General features: G+C 39.2%; 1 long non-coding RNA gene across 1 annotated transcript in view; it reads right to left on the bottom strand.

Annotated features, from left to right (window-relative positions):
- LOC121926445 overlaps positions 1-26,380 on the bottom strand; it is a 249,588-nt gene that overhangs the window by 190,176 nt on the left and 33,032 nt on the right. Inside the window, exon 2 of the long non-coding RNA XR_006103018.1 lies at positions 486-688. This is a non-coding gene — a long non-coding RNA (uncharacterized LOC121926445). The remainder of the gene's footprint in view (positions 1-485; positions 689-26,380) is intronic.

The following is a 26,380-nucleotide window of genomic DNA, read 5'->3' as shown; positions in this document are numbered from 1 at the left end:
TTATTAAATATATTATTACTTATCAAGTGACACAAATAACTATCCTGGGGTCATGCAAGGCTGCCCAGGCACTTCCTTGGCTGAATGGGGAGTTGAATCTGCCTTTGAAAACAAAATAAACATTTTATCAAGTGGAAAGGAAAAATAAACACAACCTATTTTATTACAGTTTGACAAAGAAGCTTCAGAGGAAACACCAGTTCAAAAGGTAGATTGAAATTTTATCTAACAAAAGAAAGAAAAGGTCCTGACTTTACCCAGGTACAACTCAGTGTAATGCCACTTAGTGACCCAAGCATACAATGACTCTTTCCATAAAAAACTCAAGTTCCACAAAGAAGTGAAGGAACTCATAGTTTTCCTTTTCCAAATAGATGATTGGTTTGAAAGAGAAGGCAATATCTGTGTTGTTTTGTCCCTCAAACAGGGACAAAATTGAGTATGTTTGAGGACTTCATTCAATCCAAATTTGGAAATGAACTCACCTGATCTGTGCCTGGTGAATGTGGAAATCAGGCGTAGTTATGATCCAGTATTTCGGGAGTAGTCATCTCACACTCCATGTTTCTGATAGCAACAATATGCCATCACCTAATGTTACTCCCAGGGGTACCTGCAGGCTGCAGCTCCATAATCAGAATGTGATTCTGCGAGTATCCATACTGTCTTAGCTGATTGGGGTGGCTATCTGTAAAATATATTTTTTAAAAAAATAAAAAATTGAAAAAAGATACAATTCTCTGAAAATCAGACCAAATGGATACAAGAAGCAAGGCATCCGGCCATTCACAATAGCGAGAAATTCATCTTTCTAGCCATGAGGGTCTAATTTAATTTCAGGAAAGAGACACAGACTTCCAATTAAGTCCAAGCAGAATAAAATCAAATGTGTTGATAGATTCTAGTTCAGTGATCTCATTCTGGAGCCTCCCTTTGACATCAAAGGGTGTTCCAGCATGAAACTGTTCCTTTTTATCAGCAAATTAGATTCTCTTTGTTCTGAAAATTTAGTAATCTGTGCCATTTGGTCCACAGTTTACATTTCCCCCTTCTGTAACCATGTTGATATATATCTGTCAACTGAAGATAACATTTCATGCATCTTGAAGAATGGGCTATAGTCCATGAAAGCTTAAGCCTGAATGAATCTGTTAGTCCTGAAGGTGCCACAAGACTCTTTGTTGTTTTTACTGTAACAGACTAATGTAGCCAACCCTCTGAAATAAAGGAATAAATGAGGTACCTTTACTGATCATAGCTAGTGCCTGAAGGAGACATGCACTTGAAGAAAGTGGATACCCTTTATAGCAGATCCCCCCCCCCCTTAAAACATAGTGTAGGAAATACAGCTAGGAAGGCAACTAGTTAGCAGCTGCCACTATGACCTTTATCTGCATCCATGGTAACTGGCCTAAAGATGGAGATCCATTTTATTATCCTCACACCCACAATGTTAAGCCTATGAATCCCATTGCAATTTAATGGCTAAAATCAGAAGGCAGATCTGTATTCATTGGACCAGTGCCGACATCCTCTTAGCTAATGAGTGCTATAAACATTTTCATGCCAGGAAACCAATGCAAGTGGAAATATTATGCCATCCACCAAACACATACACACAGACGCACAAAATGGTCAATGAAGCCTTTGCGATCCTTACAGAGATGATCATTTCCAGGAACTCAGCACGGTGGCCTTCCAGCTTATTCCAGTTTATTTCTTAAAAGAATCATACATTCCAGCTAATGATGGTTCTTCAGAATTTTCCAAATGCAGTGTACAGAATTTTATGTATCATTTTCATTCATAAGGGATTTCATTCTTATTTCTTATTTCCATTTATTCTGCAAAGTGATCAATCCCCCAACTGATGTGGCAAGGAAAAAATATTATTATTATTATTTTTATTTGAACTCTATTTCTTATTAGAAATAAAAGAGCAGGGAGAGGGAAAACTGCCACAGTTGAGGAAAATAAAATATAAGAAAGCCAAAGTACATATTACACAACAGAGTTGTGGTTGGATATTAAGAGGTTTTTCATTTTGTCTCCTAAGTAGCTGTGTTGTGAATATCAAAGTAGCAATATTGGTGCCTTCCCTCCCTGTCCCCAACTGGTATTTTCCTGATATAAAAAAATCACATCCTAAAGCTGTTCTTAGCTTTGCAGGTGGAGAAAAAGTGTTCTGGATTTTGATAAGAAAAATGGCATGAGATGATGTATGGAAAATACTCTCTCCCTCTGCCTCAGTCAAATTCAGACCCTGTCCTAGCTGCTCTTAAGGGAAAATGTCCAGCAGTCCAATCTCAATCCTTTGTAAAACAGAGCCTGGCCCTAAGTTGTTTAGTAGGGAGGTATTTTGTCACCTAGTTTAGTATGTGAAAGTCACTTTGAAATCAAATGTCTACCTTTAATTGTACAATCACAGAAAAGTTCACACCAGGCAGAATCACCTGCCTTTCTTGACCACTATGTTTTGTGGTTTCCCCACCTAACAACAACAACAACAACAACAACAATAATAATATCATCTACTTCCCCCCAAACATTTGCAACTCTGAGCTTACAATTTAAAAGAACAATACAATTAAAACATACAAAAGTGAGCATTAAAACAGAATTAAACTATTGCAATATTAAAACAGATCACTCGTTAAAAGAATAAAATACAATTTAAAAAGATAAACACACTTTAAAACAGTACACTTTAAAACAATACGACACACCCGAGCACGTTTTTTAACCACTTTCTATTTTAAAATGCTGTTTGAATAAAACTGTCTTAGCCTGCTGATGGAAGGACAACAAGGAGAGGGCCATTCTGGCCTCCCTGGGAAGAGAGTTCCAACATTTAGGGGCAGCCACCAAGAAGGCCCTCTCTTGTGCCCCCAACAACTGTTCCTGCAATAGTGGTGGTGCTGAGAGAAGGGCTTCTACCGAGGATGTCATATAAACTGTGAATCACTTGGACCTGTGCTTCTATCATCACTTGGATTACACTGCAATGCGTGCACAGACTACTGAAAGAGTGGGACTTCTGTAAGGGCCTTTCACACTATAAAAGATAATCGATTTTCCTTGGGAGCTACGTTGAGTTCCACTCTGGGAGAAAGGTGGAATACAAATAACATATTTACGGTATTTATTTATTTTAACATAGAATAACAAGAAATGCAAAACCGGTGAACAACTCAAGAACTGGGCTTTTTAGTAATACCTCCTTCTTTGTGAGATATCACAGGACAGAAGCCTGTGTGTGCTTCCTGAAGTTAAAAAAAAAACAATGTTGGCTAACCGAAGGAAAATAAATTGAGAAAAATCCAACACTGGTTTTATCTAGAGGAGACTCACTGAAAGTAATTGGACATAAATAAGTAAGTTCCATTCATTTCACTGGGTCTAGACTAGGTGGAACTAAACAAAACAAAACAAAAAACCCAACAGTCTTGAAATGTCCCTTCATGTTTCACATCCTTTTTTCTGTTATCTTTTGTCAGCTCAAATCTGTCTTATAATAATATATGCACTTATTATAGTTATAATATATGACAACCCATGTAAATGTGCAGCTGAGATGAAAGGCTGACCAATATATCTCCTTCAGCCTTTAGGTAAAGCCATCATATTTGTTTCAGTCTGTGGCTGTCAATGACGTAAAACTGCATTAATATATTAATACAGTTAATATATGAAACATTCTTGTCTCTTACAGTCATTTTCCTTCTTTATCTTAAAATATCCTGAGATTCTATTTTTGCTAAAATGTTAGACCAGAAGAAGGGGGGGGGGGCTTTATAATTTCTCCTGTCAAGAACTATATATTTCTCTCATCGAATAATGCCAAATATCCATTGTAATAAAAAGCTTGAACTATTTTGCTAATAAAAGCTGCTTGTTCTGGTAACTGTAAAGGTCAGGCAGAAAATAATGTTGCTGGTCCTTATCTTTTAAAATAATGTCACATCTTATCATTACTGTAACATTTTGGGGCAACAAACTGCAGAGAAAACAAAAGATATATTGTCCGGAGAAGAGGGCCATTGTCCATTAGAAAGTGTTAGATTTGTTAAAACTTGCTAACAACTAGTTGAAACCCCCAAATGTCACAAAGGATGGGAATATCGCTTAGCATCATATAGAAATATTTAAATAAAAATCAGCATATGTTAAATGACAACACTAATTTTGTATTGATTACCTCCAAAATCTTAGAAGGATGTTAGTTTTGAAGCTAAATGTTCTGCATTATCTATAATGCCAGCATTACTGAGAGCCAGCAGGGACGTAGCCAGGATTTTAGGAAAGGGTGGGGGTCCAGACTAAGTGCCACCATTATAATGGGGTTTGGGCATGGCAGTGCAATGGCACACACCTTTCATTGTATCTAACGGAAGAGGGGGTCCGGAACCCACGGACCCCTCCCTTGGCTATGTCCCTGAAGCCAGTATGATGGTTTTAGCACTGGGTTATGACTCCGGAGACCAGGGTTTGAATCCTGGCTCAGCCATAGAAACTTACTGGGTGATCATGGGCAGGTTACACTTTCTCAGCCTCAAAGGTGGCAAAGGCAACCCCCCTATGAAAAAATATTTTTCCTGGCTTAATATCTTTCCTCATCCTCTCTTGTCATGTAGTGTGGCTACAAGGGAGAGACCAGAATTTCCACTTTAAATAAAATGCAGTTTATCGAATCCCTAAATAATGGTTAATCTTAATATTGGCTAGTGAAAAGTAGCCAGTTTAATATGGTTTAAAATTATATGGTTTCCACTAATCATAGTTAAGAAGTTTCGAAATATCTCTTGTGATTGTGGCTGAAGAGGAAAAGTGTGTACATGAGGAAGTTAAGGCTCAATAGTGAAAAGAACACACTTTCTGGAGCTTTCACACTTTTTTTGGAAGTATAGATAGTGAGATATTAATTGGTAGATTAACCGAGGACAGAGTTTGTTGACTGATCTGTGGCACCCAGTTTTAGTCAATGAAGGCACATTTTAATCAATCTCAGTCCAAGTTAAGGTGACAGTCTTTTCTTCTTTTTAAAAAGAACTGTAATAGAAAATAAAAATGATATATAAAGAATCTAGTAAAGGCAAAGGTAGTCCCTTGACATGAATGTCTAGTTGTAACTGACTGTAGGGAGTGGTGCTCATCTCCGTTTCTAATCTGAAGAGCCAGTGTTGTCTGAGGACTGCTCTGGCAGTCATGTGGCCAGCATAACTCCACTGAACGCTGTTACCTTCCCAGGGAGAAGTGGTACCTATCTATCTACTTGCCTTTGCATGCTTTTGAACTACTAGGTTGGCAGAAGTTGGGACTAGTGACAGGAGCCCATCCCATCCTGCAGCACCTGGGCCTCGAACTGCCAACCTGCTGATCTTACAATCAACAAAGTCAGTGGCATGATTTTCTCTCAGACCATTCCAGATCCAATGTCCATCTCAATCTTTTATGAATGAAATGGGGAGACTTTGAATCCACAGGCTGAAAAGTCTTTTTGGTTTCCAATTATATCCCAGAAAGGATGAGAAATTTATGCCATCACTGGATCTGGTATAGTTTGCTTCACTTTGGTTACAATCAGTGTTGCCAGGTTTTCAAAACAGCAGTGAGGGAAAGTTGAAATTCATGACATGCAGGTTTGACAGTTAGAAAAGAACTATTAACAGGTTTGTGTCCTACTTAAATTCCAAATGAAAGTATTGTTTTCATTTAACCTAGTTCTGTATTTCTCTGTAAAATAAGCATATTGACCATATTTATAAATTGCATGCTGCACACATTTCTGCCTGTTATGAAATGGCATCATCCTAAAATACAGCATTTTTTGGCTTCTCATTCAGTCTATATACAAGGGAAAGCATTCCAACCTTCAAGCAGAGGACATGTCTTACAATGCAGGACACCTGCCAGCCCTATATGGGGCATATTTTCTGGTTTTCAATTAAGGGACATCCTGTAGCATAAGAGATGTCTGATAACCCTAGTTCCATTGTAAGGGAAAATCATAAAAATATAAATTGAACAAATATGAACATAAAGAAAAGTCCCATTCCTCCCTCTGTTCTGTCCTACCACCATAAGCTCAGAAGAGCTTCAGAGTTTTTGGAGTCTCACCCAGAACTCTTCTATGTATGTCTAAATTCCTGGCTAAAGGCTGAACTGGAGTATTAGATTCTGATCAAAAATATCACAAAGCAGGTGCTTAGCTATATAAGTGTTGTTGGATCTTAACTTCAAATTTCTGCACGGATATGGGAATGAAACAACACTGGAGGACTATGGGCCCATTACCCGTGTTAAATGAAGATATAGCTGCCATTTATGAGAATAGCTTAGATTTCTAACTTCAAGATGTTATAGCGCTACTTCAAGAGCTATAGCTCTACTGGTAAGTGTTATACAAAGACTCAAATGAAATATGAGCTGCCACTTTCAGGACACCAGTTCTGCTATCAGTTTCAAACTGGATCTCTGTATGCTCACCACAGCAAAATAAACTGTTGGTGTGAAGTTGAAGGCTGTCAGGGCCGGCATCCATAGTTTTTTGTGTTTTTTCGGGCTATGTGGCCATGTTCTAAAAGAATTTGTACCTGATGTTTTGCCAGCTTCTGTGGCTGGCATCTCTGATATAGCCCAAAAAACCCATAAAAACTATAAACTGCTCGTGTTTGCAGCCTCTTACATGAGAACATTACATAGTTGGTACTAGAGCACTTCCCAGAGCATTTTAATGCTAACCACTGCATTCCTGTGCTGGGCATTTTGCCACATAGATCACAACAGCACCACAATTGAACATCAGTATGATGAACTGCAGCACTGGCCACAGCACTATACTACACTATTGGTTGAGGCTGAAAGAAGCCAGAAACAGCACTAGGGTTGTTGTTGTGCACCTTCAAGTCATTTCCAACTTATAGTGATCCTAAGGCAAACCTATCACAGGGTTTTCAGGAGAGTATGTGACTTGCCCAAGGTTACCCAGTGGATTTCCAAGGCCTAACAGGCAATTGAACCTTGGTCTCCAGAGTCATAGTCATACTCAAACCACTGGCAGTGCTCTTTTTTGGAGAGTGGAATAGACATGCATAACACAATGGTGTTAAGGATAATATTTTGTTGTGTTTCCCAGGTATCTTACATAAATACTGACCTGGGGTGTGTCAGCCTCACCTATGTCCTATCATAAATCAAAATAGACCATAGAAAGTATTCAGACTCTTCCAGAGATACTATGGCAGGTTATAGACCGCCCATTTGGGGCGGTCTGCACCCGCCCCTTTCCCCGGGGTATCGGGCCCTCAGTGTGTAGAGCGGCAGCCACTGAGGCCTCGATCCGCCGCTTTTCAGGCTGCGGGGAAGCAGCAAAACGCCGTTTCCCCGCAGCCTGAAAAGGAGTGTCCCTGGGGCTTCAAGCCCCAAGGACACCCCGCGGTAGCGGGGAGAAGAGAAAGGGGCCGCTTGGCCCCTTTCTCTTTTACGCACCGTACTGAAGCTGCGCCCAGGACTAACCAGGAAGGAGCTCCGAAACGGAGCTCCTTCCTGCTCCGTGTTCAGGGTGCACAAGCGACCTGGCACGGAGCAAGGACGAGGGCGGCGCGGCCGTGACGTCCATGGCGGCGGCGTATGGAAGGGCGCCGCCGCTTTTTAGTGCGTGACGAGCACGCACTAGGGTTAGGGCGGTGCAGAAGCACCGCCCTTTTGTAACCCTAGTGCGTGCTCATCACGCACTAAAGTGCCGGTCTGTAACCGGCCATCGTCCCAAAGGCAATGATACTGAAAATGAATTATTTTGACTTCTGATGCTGCTGGAATGAGAGTATTTTGTAATCTTTTTGCAGAAACAGAATCTAGGAATAATCTGCATTCAGTTTGTATATCCACCAAGATGAATAGGACATTAGATAGTTATGGTGGCTAGCTTAAATCCCACCAATTTCAATGACTATTTTCTGAGTCATCTGGATCCAACCCAGAGAATTTTACATTACTATCTGAGCATTTCGTAATGCCCACTGTGACTTATGAGATGACACAGTGACATTGGCATACTCCGGACATATTTCTTTAAATCAGATGTTAGGAGCTGGTATAGTATTGCATATGGTATTTGCCTTGAATGGCAGACAGATCATTTTGTTATTCTCCTTTATAAAGATTTCATGTCCCAAGCTGATGTCTGATGTCTGGAATCAAATAGCCTCCCAAACCGTACATAAACCAACTCTACCAAGAGTACTGTGACACATTGTAATTACATTGTTTCAGATCAGAAAATGGTCAGTTTCGGAGGACGGAAGGGAATGTGGAATTTATTTGTATAGTTAAAAACCAAAAACACTTGGTTATTAAAGAACTCCATGGGCATATAAAAAGAGATTATGCTCAACACAGGGCTGCTGCCAGCAGTAGTAAAAAAGATAAACAAGTTCAGCAAACACAAATGTTGGGAACTATCCAGCCAAATTTGATTAACCTGGTCAACTGATCCTAAAGGGAAATAAATAACTCTCGGCTCTACTTTCCCACTATAGTCACTGAAACCCATAGTCATGTCAGTTTAGGACAGTAAATGTCCTATCTAGTTCTTTAACCCTGAAATAACCCAAAATGCAGTAGTTAAAACCAAACCAAATAAAATGAAATCCTGAAAAAGCACACTTTGAGTTTACACATCTAGGAGAAGATCTGAAGGGGACTGACATATGTACTGTTGGAAAATGTGACAGATAGTACTAGATCCTCTCAAGCAGAGCAATCAAATTGGCAAGACAGTAGCTGAACAACAACCTGTCCCACACTCACATGCAGGTTCTAGCAGAGAAAGCAAGCAAACTTAGGAGTTGTATAGACTGGCATAAAGAGCTGGCAGAGTGGGGGCATGGTGACAGCATGCTGGCTGCCCTGAATTTGCCCCCACGCCAGTGTGACGCTGCCCAAGCATTACACTGCGTCTTCAGTGCAGAGTTTGCATGTGTTGCACTAAAGAAGCAGAGAGCACAGCCGCCACCACTGCGGCTAGGGCACCCTTCCCATGGTGCAAAAAGGAGCCACTTTTTGCAGCTTCTTTTTGTGCCGGGGAAAGGCCGGATCAAGGCACAGTGTGTAGTGGCCACAGCCCTGATCCAGCAAGGAAAGGGGCGGTCTGTTGAGCCCCTTACTCTCCTTTGTAAACATTTATAAAAGTAACTTTATTTGGTCATAATCATTATAATAATAAAGTAACTTTACTTTATACATGATCATAATCAAATACATGGTGTAATGGAGGAGAGACAAGGAGCAAAAGAAAAATGATGTCGCAATAAAGTGGGTATGGAAAAGCAAAGGAGGAGGAAGTTTGAAAACATGCAGTTGAGCAATTAATGAATTTAGACATCTATTAGACATTCAAAAATTGCTAACCCATATATAGACTTCTTGCACGTTTTAGAACCCTGCATGGCCAGTGTGGAGAGATAGGCTAAACGTCATGAATGCTCACAGTATTATACAGCAGAAGTCAGAATTTTGAAGCCAAAATGGCAAATGACTCTGCCTTAGATCTTACCATGGTGTCTGAGGGCTGCCCAGGAGCAGGAAAGCATATAAACCTCTCTATTCATATTTTGTGCATCTTGATTTAGTCATGTAGACATTGCAAGATCCACAAGCAACCTAGGTATGTCATCCCTCTTTTGTCTTGTTGCAGTTAGTACACCAGAAGCCAGTTGCTGAACTCTGTCTAAGCTTATTCACATAAGCATATATCTCATAGGCATTCTTGGATTATATCAGTCACATGCATATTGCTAGAATTTTCTCCCAGAAACTACAGTTCTCACATGCTCTCACACACTATGGTATTCACAAGAGGGACTTGTGACTAGTGAATCAGCAAACTTATTCTATAAATGTTGTTGGTGTTAAATGGCGACAGAGGCAGAAAGGAATAGTCTCCCAGTATGAGATGTGTGAGCTCGTCTTTCTTCCTTAACAACAATTGTAAACGAAATTGTCATGCCTTCTCCCCTAGCTATGGTTGCCAGATCTCAGGATTTGTATCTTTAGTCCTATGAGCAAAGAGGCGGTATCTCAGGATGAGAGTATTGAAAAATCCCCTCAGTACGTTAGATTGTGTTTTGTATTAGAAGCACAGCTGTTTATATGTGAGGTCTCATTGCTGATGGCATCATAAGGGATTGCCATTATAGCATCACCCTTTTGATCACATGAAGGCCACTCTCCCTGTGACATCACCGGGGATTGCCCCTAGATCTTGTGTTTTGGTCTTGAAATCTGAGGGACTGGGATAGTCCTAACCTGACAATCCTGCCCCTCATTTTTTCATGTTGCAGAGGTCTACCAATCTATATGCTATCTCCACAATGAGGTAGTTATCTGGAAATGGAAAGATGTAGGTACTGTGGTCTTGTAATGAAAACTGCTTGCATTGACATAGCATGTAGGCTGCCATGATCACTAGTCAGGAATTTCCAAAAGGCTGGATAGAAACATTTTTTTCTATGATAACTGAAGGAAAGGGGAAGAAATGCAAGCTGAACCTTCTTAGTTTTAATAGCCAGAGCCCCGTGACATCCCAGTTCATAAGGCATCTCTAATTATACAGCTTCCAATTACCACAGATCTCATGCAGAAAGGCGTGCACATTCTAAAGAACCTTGTCATTCTGAAAGAAAATATGATTCCTTTTAAAAATACATACACAGCTACGCATTTAAACTGTCACTCACTCACCTATTTAATTAAACATGCTTCCTCTGGTAGGGCAATTTCACATAGATGCCAATGCTGCATTTTGAAAAAGGGAGCCAGAACCATCATTTTTGCTCATGCAGGTAAAGTGATACTCCTGACTTAATTCAAATAAATAAACTTTACAAAGAGGTCAACGTGTTATGACTGCTGGAACATTTTCAAGTGCTGACTGGAAGCCTCTGTGCCAAGCTTTGGGTGGTAAATGAACTTTTAAGGGGATTTTTTCATTGAGAACTTCTTAAGATTTGCAGATCTTTGTCTAAGTGCCTTCTGAGCCATCCTGCTGGGAACATACACTTTCAAGTCTACAGGACCCTAAAATACATTATCCCTTTTCTTCTCGTCCTTTCTTTTTTGAAGGGCTATTGCTATTGGAAATGTTCTTCAGAATCTATAGCAGCATTTACCTGGCTATGTGTAAGCTGAGTTTAATGGCAAGAAGGCAAACACATGTACATATATACCCCTCCCACACTCCTTGTACTGCTGTTTTTATAAGAAGATGAAAGCTATGGCAGAAAGGAGGCGAGGCAATGCTTCCCAACCACTATACTTGATTCCATTGTGTAGTGTCAACAAACACATGAAGATTATAATTAACTGTGGAGAACAGTAATCATGGAGTATGGTGCTTTTGCACTTATTCGCAATAATGTCAAAGGAATGCAAGAAAAAATTTAGTGCACAGTGTATGGCCATTCAAAAGTGCTGATGTTTGATAAGGTCTTCTCTCCTGGTCTTAGTAAATATGATTCAAAAGGATTCAGGATGAGGGTGAAAGTTCACATCCAAATTTGAGGGAAAAACAATTTCTATTTTAATAGGAATGAACTCTCAATTCTCATGCCAGGTCTATTCACATACTGAATCCATCCACACACACACACACACACACACACACACACAGAGTGTGCCCTTTGCCTTACGTGGGGGATCTGTTATGACCCATCCCTGTGTAAGGCAAATTTCGCATATGCTCGAGCCCCATTGAAAATAATGAGGCTCGTGCACACAGCGCGGCATGGTGTGTGTGCCATGAGCGCACGCACCATTTCCTGTTTGTTGCACAGATTTCACCATATACTGAAAGCCACATATAGCACGGCTGTATATAACACGGGTGCACTGTATATATAAAATGTGTGGGTATTTACGGTAATACTATTCCAAATGGAGCTTGTGCTGAAATGTAATTTAAAGCAAAATTAAAACACTGTGAGGTTTTTTTCCCCTGGAGAGATATTATTATGTATAGAAGTCTGGTGTTCTCTGATGGAATAATGTGGCTTTATCAGATGCTTAAAGGATACAGGCCTTTTTGTTCTGAGGTTCCTTCCCTGTCCAAGGCCACAGGCTAACTGTTCTAGTTTTTCTGGACACCTAACAGAATGCCTGGGGTAAATTATTTATACATTGTTCAGGGACCTATACACACTACAGAATTATAGTGCTTCGGTTCCACTTTAACGGTCATGGGTCTATTCTATGGACTCCAAAGACTGGCAGTTTAGGAAGGGGCAGTTAGAGTTATCAGCCACAGAGCTCCCATGGTGCCTCGGCAAGCTACAAACGCCATTAGATGGAACCATGCCAGACAAAGTGGAATAATAGCACTATAACTGTGCAGTGTAAAAAGGCCCAAGGACATTCTAATAAAGGTGGCAGCACTCTTCAGTCTTTCTGGATATTCCATCTTGGACCTCAGAACAGCAGTCCCTGAATAAAAAGACTACAAAGGAGGATTGGAAAGAGAAAAGGCAGTCCACACTTTATATCCACAGGTGATCTGTTCCAGACCCCCATGGATAAAAGAACCCAACACCCTGGGATCCTGAGTCCCATTGTGCTTAATCATGTGTGTGTTAATGTGACTGCATGCATGTATGCCCATTTAATTCAATGGGCTTGCCATCCATGAATGTTTAAATCCATAGATGGCAAGCCTGTGGATATCTAGAGCCAATTGTATATCAACAAACTACAACCCATCAGCAGTGGGTTGAACAGAGATAATGGATTCCTGGCACATTACACACATTATAACACTAGCAAAGCCCCCAATCTCATGGGGGGGGGGCTCTCTTGGCCAGTTCATTACATTATCTTATTGGCTTCCCTGCTACATCCCAATACTCATTCATATGGTTATCCACTCACCTTGGCTTTAGGCAACATCCTTGCTCCTGCCTTGTTCCCCAACAACCATAGTTCAAATTGAATTTGTAGTCTCATCTCCACACCCACAAAGGTTTGCATTCCTATGGGCATTCTCACACCCAGACTGCTATATAGGTCTGTCCCTGGACTTTCCATTTCACCAAATGCATCTGAGGAAGTAGGCGCAAGTCTATGAAAGCTCATGCTGCCAACTTCTATCTTTCAATTAGTCTCAAAGGTGCTGCAAGATCACCTTAATTAAATACTTGTTTTACAAACTAACACAGCTATGTCTTTGAATAATTTCAATGAGGACATAAAGTGTTTGATTAAACTAATGAACTTTTGATTAAACTAATGAACAGAATGTCTCCACCTAGGGCAAAGTTTTCCCTAGGTTGCTCAAAAAATAGGAAATGAAGTTATGTCAGAGGTTTCAGGACATGAGAAAAGCATTCCTGATATATGAGTAGAAGTTTTTATTATGATATGAGGCAGACAGAACAGAATAAGACAAATAAAATGAAATGAAACCCAGACGATAGTAGTATGAGCAGCTCACTCAGTACATTAGAAATACTGTTTATATTATTATTTTAAATCAATTAAAAATAAATGATGGCCTTGATCCACGGGATGTGTAAATGCTTCTGTGCTTGCCCTGCTGAACGAATGATTGGTGCTGTCAACTGAAATCAACCTTGCTTTAAATCAGTTTGTTGCATGAATGGGAAACCTGCAGTGACTAGGATATACTTCTGAATTTTATTTTGAATTCTCTCCTCTGCTAATAGTTTTTGCAAGTGCTGTAAAAAACACACGCACACACATATACTCAAGAAGCTCAGTTTTTTTAATGACAAACTATCAATATTGTTGGTGTTGTTTGTAATCATTGCCGAGAACAGGTATATGGTAATGCTAATGGGCAACTCATCAGGAATAGACGACAGATTCATGCTGCACTTTACTCTCATGAGAACACAGAGCCTAATCCAAACAATGAGCCTGTGACAGCCTGTTTTAGTCAGCATTTGGAAAAGTTACTTTTTTAAACTGCAACACTCAGAATCTCCCAACCAACAAAGTGCGTAAATCTTTGCTGAATTATTTCTCAAAGGAAACAATCAGTAATTTTTACAATTTTCTTCAAAACTGAAAATTTGGGATTTATTCTAAGCAGCATTTGTACAGAAAACATCCTGTTTTCTAACAAACAAACAAACAAAAAAAAAAAAAAAAGAGGAATTTTGCACAGATTATGTTCCAAACTGTGAAGATTTTTTCAGTACAGAATTCTTATCATTGCGGCTTCCTAACTCTTGAGAATCATTTTTTTAACAATTTTTCAAACCGTTTCAAATATATATATATATACTCAGTTTGAAAACTGGGCATGCTGACTGGGGACTATAGGATTTATAACCTGAAAAGATTTCTTCCACAAGCTCTGTGACTTCCAAGTGAGGACCATGTTTCCTAATTAGAGGGACAAGATCTCCATGTGTAAACTAACATGTCACTTGTTCCATCTCCTTGGCACCTGCTCCACATTTGCTTTAGTGTAATGCATGAAATGGGCCTTTACTAAGGATGAAGGATGGCCTTAAAAGAGGGACAGAAAGAAACTGAGTTGAAATTGACAGTCTTGACAAAATAGCATTTGCACACCTTCTGAGATTGTTGTGAGAAAATGTGCACCTCACTTGCTATAAATTCACAGGTGGTTTCAAAGAGTATGCACAAAACAATGTACATATTTTAAAATGCAAAGTTTTAAAACATGCAGAAAAACATGTAGAAACAGATTTAGTCAGTGGGGGAAAGTTGCATAAATTAGGTAGCTTGCACAAATAAATTTGCATTTTAGGGAAAATGGGTAAAATATGTAAATTACAGTGAAGGATGAAAGCACAAGCTGATGCAAAAGAATAACAAGGAAAAAAATGCAACTGATATTTAGAAAAGCCCAACAAGGTTGAAAGTGGCACATTTTCTCATCCATGCTATACAGAAATTTTCACATCCTTACTGAGTTAGACTCATGGTCCATATATTCACCATATTAATATATACACTTACTGGCCATCTGTCTCCAAGATTCATGCAGAGTTTCCCCCCAGCCCTACCTGGAAATTTAACTTGGAAAGGTCTGCTTCCAAAGTCTGTGGCCTGCCACTGAGCCAAGCCCTTTTTACTGTGTTGTGCTGGACTTTAATTATGATATTACGCCAACACAACAAGATGCATAATTGAAAAGATTAATTTAGGAGAGGAGCAAAAAGTCATGAAAAATAACAGCATTACATTTGATAATATTCACACTTTTTCTATTTGTGACAAACCAATAAAGCATCTGAGAAAGTGCCTTTTGTGATTCAAAACTGTGGTACAGACAAAACTGTACTGGATTGAGCTGGGGAGGGGGAATGCTTTTGAAAATATTAAGTGTATTTTACCTCTGTTTTTTTCATGAGGAGCAAATTAGGGGCAGACAGAGAAGTGATGTACAGGAAAAATTATTTTCCGCATAATGCAAGTAACATTTAGTCACTTCCTAGTCATGGTGTATAGTCAGTCAGTCATCTGTCCTAACCATCTGTTCAAAACTACAGTTTTTCCTCCCTTTCAGTCTACTTGAACTATATCAACAGAAAGTGTTTTCTCAAGCAAAGTAAATGTACTGGTATGTATATGATAATGAAATACTGACTCTCTCTGTTTCTAGAGAGTAAATTTTCTTATTTTTTTTAAGAATAAAAATACAGTAACATTGGAATATGCCAAGCCAGGTTTTTATAAAGATAAAAGGATATAAAAGACCTACCATATATACTCGACTATAAGTCGACCTCATGTCGAGGGTAGGTTTTGGGGTCAAAATTATGGGTTTTGATATGACCCATGCATAAGTTGAGGGTAAAACCTAGGGGCATGTAAAGGATATAAAGGACAATGCAAAGGAGAATGATGCCAAAGAATTTATAAAATTCTGGCAGACATAACCTTTTGCTCATCCTAAAGGTTGGATGGCTGAAAGAGTAGAGGGAATTGATGCTTCTTTTTGGTGCTCCCAGGATGGACTAAGCTCTCACCTTTTACCACTCTATTCAGAAAAAAAAGGATGGCTCCTTCATATACATAAAGTACATTAGTTACATTGACCTGTGGATGAGTCAACCCAGTTTTTTTGGATAAATTTTTTGGCTAAAATTTCTAGACTTATACATGAGTATATACAGTATGTGAGCCATGAGTTGGACCAAAATTGGTCCTTCCTTGTTTCTGCCATGACAAATGACATTTCCAGATGGAGGGCTCCTTAGGTTAGAATTTTGAAGGTACTATTAAGGTATTCCATATTTTCCACTTTAATGGGGTTTTTGTGTGTGTGTGTGTGGTAAAAAAAAGGATGGAAGAAGTGGTAGGAAAACAAGGGAGGAATATAAGTAGAGGATGATGACACCAGGAAAATTGATTCAATGAGTTAGGGTGATGGTGTGATAAAGGTCTGTTATAAGGCCACATTTAGTGTGCTTAGATTCCATTTTTAAAAAAATTAAAACTCTCATTTCCAGGCATCATAAGTAGGCTATGAAAATAAAGCTGGGCTTAAATGTGTCCTAATGTAAGTAAATCTTATTGACATAGATGAGACATTCTTCCGAATAAATCAGATATAGTTGCCAGATATAGTCTGCCCTCAGTATTGGTGGACTTGCCGTCTGCAGTTTTGACCATCTGTGGAAGGCAAGCCCCAGTTTTTCTTAATGGCAGCACATGCATGCTGCTGCTCTAGTGGGTGCATGCATGCTGCACTGCCATTATCTAAAATGGGACTTGAGCATATGTGGATTTGGGTATCCAAGGGGTATGTGTGTCCCGTAATGTATCCCCCACAGATATGGAGGTCCAACTGAAGTATGTCCGAGCAGCCTTAGCCAATGATGGTGAATATTTGGATTGTAACCCAACAACATCTGGAGGAACATAGCTGTTTATACTTAGAGTAAGGCATTAGACTAGACCCAGTGAGACCTATGTTCAAAGTCCCACTCATCCATGAGGCTCAGTGGGTTTTCTTGAGCCAGTCACTGGCACTCAGACTAACCTGTCTCAGAGGGCTGCAAAAAGAAAGGTGAGGGTAGTACCAGAGTTAGGGGCTGTCTGCATTAGCATTAAGGCACAGTTACACGCCATTTTAAAACCTACCTGTTTAAATGGCACATGTGGCCAATAAGGGATAAATCCAGAACAATGTTGTGTTTTGAAGCTAAACACTGAAACAAAACAACCCAGTTTGTTCCAGACCAACCTGGAAAATGAGAGCTGTTGCACCAGCATACAGACTGCTTACTGGTGTGAAGATAGGGAAAGGAGCTGGTGAGCTGGCAACACCATTGCAGCCCATAATTTTCCCCACCTGTTCTCAGATTGATTGCACATGCACATGAATAGTCACCTGCACCACTCCGCATGAAGTGAAATGATGACCAGCTTGGGGTGTTGACAGTAGTACAATACAATAGATTTCATCATAACATTAACAAACTGGCTAGTCCAACAGGAGGCCATGGGGAAGAGAGGGAAGGGGACATGTACAGGGGGCCTCCATAAACGTGCTGTGATAATATGTCTCTGGGTGCACTGATGTGCCATGTGAGTGGTTGATCGCTTGTGCAATTGAGTGGCCAGTCACATGGCTGGTTGCACAAGGTATCAAATGGGCTGGTAGGACGAGGGAGGTGATTACCTAGCACAATCTGTAGCCAGAAATGCCCCATTTTGGCAGGTCTGTCCTTGTAGATGAAGGAGGTGATGTAGACTGTCCTTGGGTGTTCAGCCCATTGTGGGAGATGACAATGTGGTCAATGGGTTCTCCCTGCAGGTCAGAAAACCCAGGAGGAAAGATAACTTTTGCCCTCCTCTGCTTATCCCTTTCGACATAGGCTTAACAAGAACACACACATACCTGGTCTGATAGTCTCTCAATCAGTGTTTCTAGAACTTTATTTACCCATATTTGTGATGATGATGATGATGCTGATGATGATGATGATGATGATGATGATGATGGACATAAAAAGATATAGGAAAAGATGCATGCCTACCCCAATAAATCTTGAACACAATTTCCTTTCCCCTTTGTCCTCCTTTTCAAGGCTTTAAAATGCAGATGCATGGGAGGTTTTATTTATATCACCTTGCTTGCAATACAGTACCCATATTTACCCCAGAGGTGAGCAGAAATTCTTTCTTTACACATATGCATTGTAAGGTAGGAGGAGAGGGACTGTACACTTACCACCCATTTGAGAACTATTGTATCTGAAATTTAACAGCATCATGTTTTGTCCCCATTTTCTACCCTGAGGAGACCTTCAAGCATGCCCTGCATCCACTAGACCTTGCTATCTCCATTTCCTGTTGATTCACCTGTCTCTCCACCTGGAACAGGACTAAGTGCTGGCTTGTAGCCAATTCATCATTGTTTTCTCTTAGTTACACTTGAGGAAGTTCAAACGCTTTGCTCTTTGACAAGAGGATGCACACTATCATAGCCTTCTGCATGAAAGAGCTTTGTACTATAAGATCAAAGACCCAATCTAAGTGAGAGTTAGGAGCACAACCAATTGGACATTTTGAATTTCAATCCTGTGAAGTTGCCACTAAATTAAATTAAATTTCTCTTTAACTTTTTTTTTTGGCACTGAAAACCTGAAAAAGCCTTGGGAATATTTCTAGTCTAATACATTTGTGTATATATTTATGTGTGTGTGTGTGTGTGCATGCGCTCAAATGAAATGTGAATTTGACATAATGAAATTTAACAAAAACAAATGGAAGAGAAAAACAAATGATCACATAGACCAACAAATTCCAGTGTAATTGTTCTTGGAATCCTGCACTGAGGTTTCATGACCTTGTAAAACAAATATTTAATCTGCAGAAGTGTTTATATGTGTCTAATGTGGGATTAATCTTCCTCCTGTTAGTACATTCACAAAGACCATGTGAATGACTGGGACATGTGATGATACTTCTACTAGCATCCTTGCCTTCCTAGCTGGAGCCTCAGGCCTTTATACGTGCAAATCTGAAGAGGAAATCTTTGTTGTGCTCCCCTGAATATGCTTAGAAATCTCTGCTTGACTTGTGTCAAGCCTTATCCCAGCCTTGAGACTTGACTTGAAAGTATCTTGCAAGGACATGAGACTCAACTTGGAGCTTCCAGGTAGAGACTTGAGACTTGACTTGAAATTTGGACTAAAAGATTTGAAAACATCACTGATTGCTGCACATTTTGGGATAAGAAACTGGAAAAAGAAAAAAAAAAACCCAATACATGTCAGGAATAAAGCTGGTTTAGACTATAGACCCTATCGCATTACCTTTTAACCCAGCAGCAGCCTAACAAGCCGAAGCTGGGACGTGACATTAAGGTGGGGATTATCACATTTTAATTGCCTCCAAATCACTGGGCTCCAGCATCCCATGTCCCAGCTGTGTTCAACGGGCCCATTTTAAAACTTGGGTAGTTTTTGTTTTCAAAAAGGGACTGGCTGAGCATGGCTGGGACATGGGATGCTGGCGCCCGACAATTTGGTGGTGATTTTCAATGTGATAATCCCCACCTCCATGCCACATCCTGTCTACAGCCTGTTAGGCTTCTGCCAGGTTAAAAGGTAATGCAATAAGGTCCTCAGTCATACCATAAACTCAGTTTATTACTTTCTGCACTCACTGGTAGTGGTTGCAGGAATTATTCCAATAAAATCCCCGAGGTTCTGAGGTTTTGTAATAACTGACACAACCCTGAATCCTTTTGCATTTTCTTTCTGTGTGCAAACTCTTAAACCAAAGATCAGAAGTGTGAAATGGGGATCGACAGGTGGCTAGAAAACCACACAGAAAAGAGGCTGAGGAAGGACACTATACTGGTTGAGCAAAGGTGTCAAGAAACGATGATGAATTTGCAATGGGCTCATTTTAATGGGCGTATCACATGTAGTGCAAGAGAAGCAGTTTTTCCGCTCTATTTGATGCTGTGGCTAGACTTCATTTGGAGTGCTGCATGCAGTTGAGGGCACCATGCTCTTCTCCAGATATAGACAAATTAGAAGCAATTAAAAGGACATCATCAGAAGTGATAAAATATATTGAAAATAAGACCCAAGAGGAAAGCTTAAGAGAAGTGGACAGGCTCAATCTAGAAAAAGAAGGCAAAGGGGAGACATTATAACTTTCCACAACTGCAGAAAGGGCCATTGTCAAGGCAGTAGGGAATGATTATTCTTATTAGCCAAAAGGGACAAAACTTGAAGCAAAGTAATTGGCTGAAGACGCAACACAGATAATATATTTATGTAAATATTAGAGGAAGCTTTATATCCTCAACAGCAATTAGACTATGGAGGAAACTAGCAAGGCTGGAGATTATGGTAACCTATTAGTTTTAAGGATAATTAAACCAATCCTTGCATAATACATGAGAGGGCAGAGAAAGAAGACCTAAGCAAATGTATTGTTGTTGATTATTTGTCTGTGTACCACAATGATGGTGTAAAAGGATTCAGACCATTGAATTCTTAGTTCCACTCTGCTTTAATCCAGACCAAGTATATCCTAGTTTGAACATTTCTCTCAAGTTAACAAATCCGACAACAGTTTTACAATGAAAGTGTGTACTGTAAATGTATTTTTTTATTCAATCCTTATAAAACCATAAATTTCCCTTTTTAAGGATCTAATCCACATGTACTGGGATTTCATTTAAATTTACTTGGAATCCTATATCTACCAATTAAGAAATACGTCCTGCCCATCACAGTGGGACTTACTTTTGAGTAGATATTAACAGGATAGCACTATTAGGATAGCTTCAGAAAAGCATTTGCAGCTTGATTCATCTAACTGTGAAGAAAGCCAGACATTTGCAGATATGGCATCACAAAGAAGCTGACTTGGGTCCCATTTGAGGTATGATAACAAATAAATATATAAATAAATAAAGCAAGTAAGCAAGCAAACAAGAAGCCAAGAGCATGGTCTCAAAGACCAGAAATCTGGGAAAGATAATTTTCTCTGCTGCTTACCACTGTAATCATATTTGAGATTTTAAGCAATCAACACATGACAATACCACTCTGCATTGAGTTTTTGAGTTTAACACATGTCTCCACCACCACACCTTTTTTTTTGAGGGCAAGGAGGAATTGAATAGCAACAAATAGCAGGGAAGAAGGTAGCACTTTTCATGTACTTTATCCAAACCCCCACAATATCATTTTGACCCTGTGAGATTCCACATGCCTTTTTCTACATCAGAAGCAGCAGGAACCATTGAGAAAAGGGAACAAATAGGTGAGATATAACACTTCTTCCTTCTCTGCACTGCTTCCCAATTTGAATTTCCCTCCTGCCATGAGCAGATTTCCATATTGCAAGAAAAAAAGATGTCAAGAAAAAAAAAAGATGGGCATAATGTGTGTATTAGTCTGTATCAAACAGTTCTTTATTCTTCAGACTGGAGCTCTAAGAATATTTAGCACAATATATCTTCCCAGGCTTGCAAGGAAGCCACCAGAACCTTGTAACATCTAATTTTATACAAAAAATTAGGCTATAGTGAAATGAATCAACACTAGCAAGATATATTCATTATTATCCAGTCCTCAGAAAGCCAGTGTGGTATAGTGGTTTGAGCATTGGATTATGACTCTGCAGACCAGGGTTTGAACCACCACTTGGCCATGGAAATCCACTGGGTGACCTTAAACAAATCACTGTGTTTTTTTCAGCTTCAGAGGATGGCAAAGATAACCCCTCTCCACAAACAAATCTTGCCTAAAAAATAGATTCAGCTGAGGATTGCCATAAACTGGCAAAAATTTGAAGGAACACAACAACAATCTCAGATACGTTATATGAAGTGTGATGAGGTAAGGAATTCCTAGGTATTACAAATACAATTCAGATTGTGAAGTCAAAGGCTTTCATGGCTAGCATCCATAATTTTTCATGGGGATTTTTGGATTATGTGGCTGTGTTCTGGAAGAGTTTATTCCTGACGTTTCATCAGCATCTGTGTCTGGTATCTTCAGAGAATGCTGGCATGGAAGTGAGTGGGATCAATATACTGTGTGACCTTTGGTTGAGAGGAAGGGATTTGCATGTTAATCTCTGTGTTGGTCTGTTGTTGAATGGCAAGGCCTCAGGATGCCTATTTAATTAGCGATCCATTGTCAACCATAATCAATCTGACAGAGTGACAACTTTCAAGAGAAGAAACATCCACCCCAGTTAAAGGAGGCAACTTTGTGGTTACCATCACCAGAATCCCAGTTGAAGACATCATTCCCAGGTTGAATCCACCCTCCATTATCTCCTGGAGGAGGAAGCAGAAGAGATTAAAGGAGAAACAGCAAGTATTCTGGACAAGGCAAAACCACCACCCTGCAACATAATCAAAAAAGAAAGAAAATCCATCAAGGATCTCAATTCGGACCCAGAAATCATCATTCTCCCAGCAGAAAAAGGCAATGCCATGGTAATCATAGAAACAGAACAATACAAACAAAAACTCCTGGATCCTGCAATATACAAAAAAACTGTAACAAGACCTGACCAACAACATCACTGGGAAAACTAACACTTTAATCAAGAACTCCTCAATTCAACCAACCACACACCAAAGTTTATGCAAACTTGAGGCTCTCCTACCCAGACTGTATGGATTTCCCAAGATCCACAAGGGCTCCATTCCACTCTGACCCATAATGAGTGCCATTTGATCCCCCACATATGACTTGGCAAAGTTTCTGGCCACACAATTACAAACCCATAAAGGGCAAACAAACAAATAAACAAACAAACCCCCCAAAAACCCACATCAAGGATTCAGCTCAATTCATAGAAAAAAAATCAACAACCTCAAACTCAAACCTGTGGAATTATTAATCAGCTTTACTGTGGTCTCCCTGTTCACCAAAGTCCCCATAATGGACACTATGGCCCCCATCCAACATTTTTTTCCAGAAGACATCACAGTCCTGTCCACAACATGGTACCAATATATGGGTGACACTTTCACCATTTGGAGGCAAGGAGAAGAAGATCTGACTGTGTTTCTGAACCATCTGAACAACACCCACCTCAATGTCCAATTCATGACGGAAAAAGAAAAGGAAGGGACATTGTGATACTTGGATGCCCTGGTCATCTGTAAACCAGATGCTGGTAAAACATCAGGAATAAATTCTTCCAGAACATGTCCACGCAGCTCAAAAGTCCCCCCCAAAAAACTACAATTCAGATTAGTACTTGGTTACAGTGTCAATAAATAACATAGAACAATTAAGAGATAATTGTAATCAGTTAAAATCATTGATATTAATTTTAGTTTTAGAATATACCCTACATGTATCTTATAGGTTGAGTATTCCTTATCTGAACTGCTTTTAACCAGAATTTGGGATTTAATTTTTTAAAATACTGTATTTGCATATACATGTATAATGAGATATCTTGGCGATGGGACCCAAACACAAAATTTATTTATGTTTTATAAATACATTATACACATAGAAAGAAGGTAATTTTATACAATATTTTAAAATACTTTTGAGTATGAAACAAAGTTTGGGTACACTGAACCATCAGAAAGTGAAGCATCACTATCTCAGCCACCCATAAAAAAGTTTGGGTTTTGGAGTATTTTGGGGTGTGGAATTTTGGATAAGGGAGACTCAACCTGTATAAATACAAGCTCTAGAAAGGAGATTTCCTTTTTAGCAATTACACTGAAATCATAACTAGCTGAAATGGACTAGAAATGAAGAAGTTGCACAAGTTGTCCATTGCTCTATTCTCCAGTCACTCTCTTCCTTGTTAGCTATAAACTCCTAGACTAAACTGTTTAAAGTGAACTTTCTCCTTGGCAGAAACCATGAACACATTACACTCATAGCTGATGCTCTAAATTTGAAAGACTGAAGTAAAAGATTCAACAACACAGCATATTACTGGATGGCAACCATATGACCACAGCAGCATAGTTTACTATTTTAACAGAACATTATTCATTTAAGAACAAAACAAAACAAAACAAAACAAATTATAGCACCAGCCTTCACATTAGATTTAATGAAAGGATCAATTCTTGTGAAAGACCTGTGTTCCTTTGTTTGTGTTCCTGTGTTTCAGTGCAATCCTATATGTGTTAATTTGGTCAGCAATATTCCCACTGAGAGTCATACTTCTGGGTATGTTTGTAAATGATTTCAGACTAAGCCTGATTAATGGATGGAAACCCTTTTACATGAATCTAGAAGTCAAGGAGAACAGGACAGGATACAGTGGACTGCCCTACACAGGCAATAAGAGTGGGAAAGGGTAATAGTATTTGTTGTTGTTATTGTTATTACTGTTGTGATTGTGAGCATTTCAAGATCACTCCTCTGCTTAATCATTACTCAAGCAGGAGTGTCACTAGGGTTATGTAGGAGATGCAGGCTACACCATGTGTGACTCTAAGGATAGCACACCATGACTGCCTTTTTGGCATAAACAGGCTGTGGCATTTGCGTGTGTCCCTTTAAAATGCTGGAGCTCAGTGGAAGAAATTGGGTGAGTGGGGTGAGGCTCAATGGGAGGAGAGAGAGGCCTTACCTTAGATATTTTATTTAATATATATTTTAAAATGTTATTTTTAAAACATCAAATCTTACCAAATTTTTGCTTTAACTACATGAGACTATGTATATGTAACTACATTTAGGCTGTGTGTATGATACTGTAATTCAAATATATAATTTTAATTTTGCTAGTTGTTTATGTTACATCTATTGCTATTACATGCAGTGATATATGGGAATTATGATTTTTTGAATAACATTTCAAAAAATGTACTAAGGATTCAGTATGGTGTGATATTGGAGGTCAATGGGTGTGTGTGACATCATGAGTTGCTTCACTAGGTGGTGCCAATCCTAGTGATGCCACTGCACTCAAGTCAATGTAAAAATAAAACAATTCCAAGAATAAAATATGACTATTCAGGGACACACACAAATAACTTATGTGAAAAACCAGGCTCTCCTCTTCTCATCTTTTCAAGGTCTCTCTCATACCATATACACTTGTAGGAAGTGAATGGTTCTGTATAGTCTTAAGACATTATTATATGTATGGGATACATTCTGTATAGACAGTTCTTTCCTCATTAACAGGCATACATAATGTGTCTAAAAGTGATTTAAAAATGACTTGGAGTAGACATAGTCAGAACTGTCTGTTTCAGTTTCTTGGTTTCTATTTTTTCCAGTCTTGAGTGTAATTCATTTCAAATGCTAAGATTTTTTAAAAGGGCATATATTTACATAAAATTGATATAAATTTTGTGTATCGGTTTTCTAATATAGATAGATAGATTTGAAATCTTGATCAACACCTACCCTTCTTGAAAGCAGTTTTTCTAATATAAAATTTTTTGAATGGTATTTTCACTAACATGTGCACTTTTTGTGGGGGCAGCTCCTTGACTGGAAAATTCTATTTCAGTATTTAGAACAATGTTAATTTAAAGATGAATTGACTTTTGGTTGCCATATTGATTCAAAAGTCCAGATTTAGATACACTTGTTTAAAAATATGAATACAATATGGACGTGTTTATCCCTTGGATAGCAGAAGACTGGCAGCAGAAGATTTAAACTATGATATTATGAGAGATCTGTCAGTGTGTTGTTTTTGAAATGGGGACTATTCAGAACTGTCTCTACTGTTAGACAGTATGAGGCAGCCATCTCATGGAAAAAATATGGAGTCACAACAAAATGTCGAGGGTGGTGATGTCGGTGATGTGTGACTTTCCTGCATCCCATAAACTAGCTCGTTGTCCTCAAAACTCTCCTGTTGCTTGTACTGAAGTGTCGATTAAAAGTCTATGGTCAACCTTTGTATCACAAATGGAAAAGGTACCATCTTCTTCCTTTCAGGCATAAAAATGTCTTGAGGTGGCCTAGGAGCAGGGCTATCCACACAATCCTTTTTCCATTTTACCATCACTCACTTGGGTCCCCCAACCATACAGCTGTAATAGGTAGGCAGTCAAATCATTATTCTAGTCAAAGCGTGGCAACAGAACTAAAATAGGAGGCAATTCTTCTCAATTGAGGCTGATTATCTATGTTTATTTTATTTTGCTTTTTAGAGAAGAGGTTACCAGCTTGAGATGCATCTCTGCCTTCCTATAGCAAATAACAGCTCCAGTTTAATTTGGAAATTGTCTGAGGATTGGCTCACATGTTTGGCTAATAGCTAAGATATTCTGAAAATGAAAAGGGAGAACTATGAAGGTTTAAAAATGGACTGCAGCACAAAACAAACACAAAAAGGCTTCACAGGCATTTTAAAATGTGGCTTTAATATGTATGTGTAGCAGCTGGACTGACACAATGGA

This window comes from Sceloporus undulatus, chromosome 3 (genome assembly GCF_019175285.1).
Source record: "Sceloporus undulatus isolate JIND9_A2432 ecotype Alabama chromosome 3, SceUnd_v1.1, whole genome shotgun sequence".
Classification (NCBI taxonomy): Eukaryota; Metazoa; Chordata; class Lepidosauria; order Squamata; family Phrynosomatidae; genus Sceloporus; species Sceloporus undulatus.
Note: the sequence above shows the minus strand (reverse complement) of the source record. Positions and strands in the feature narration are given on the sequence as shown.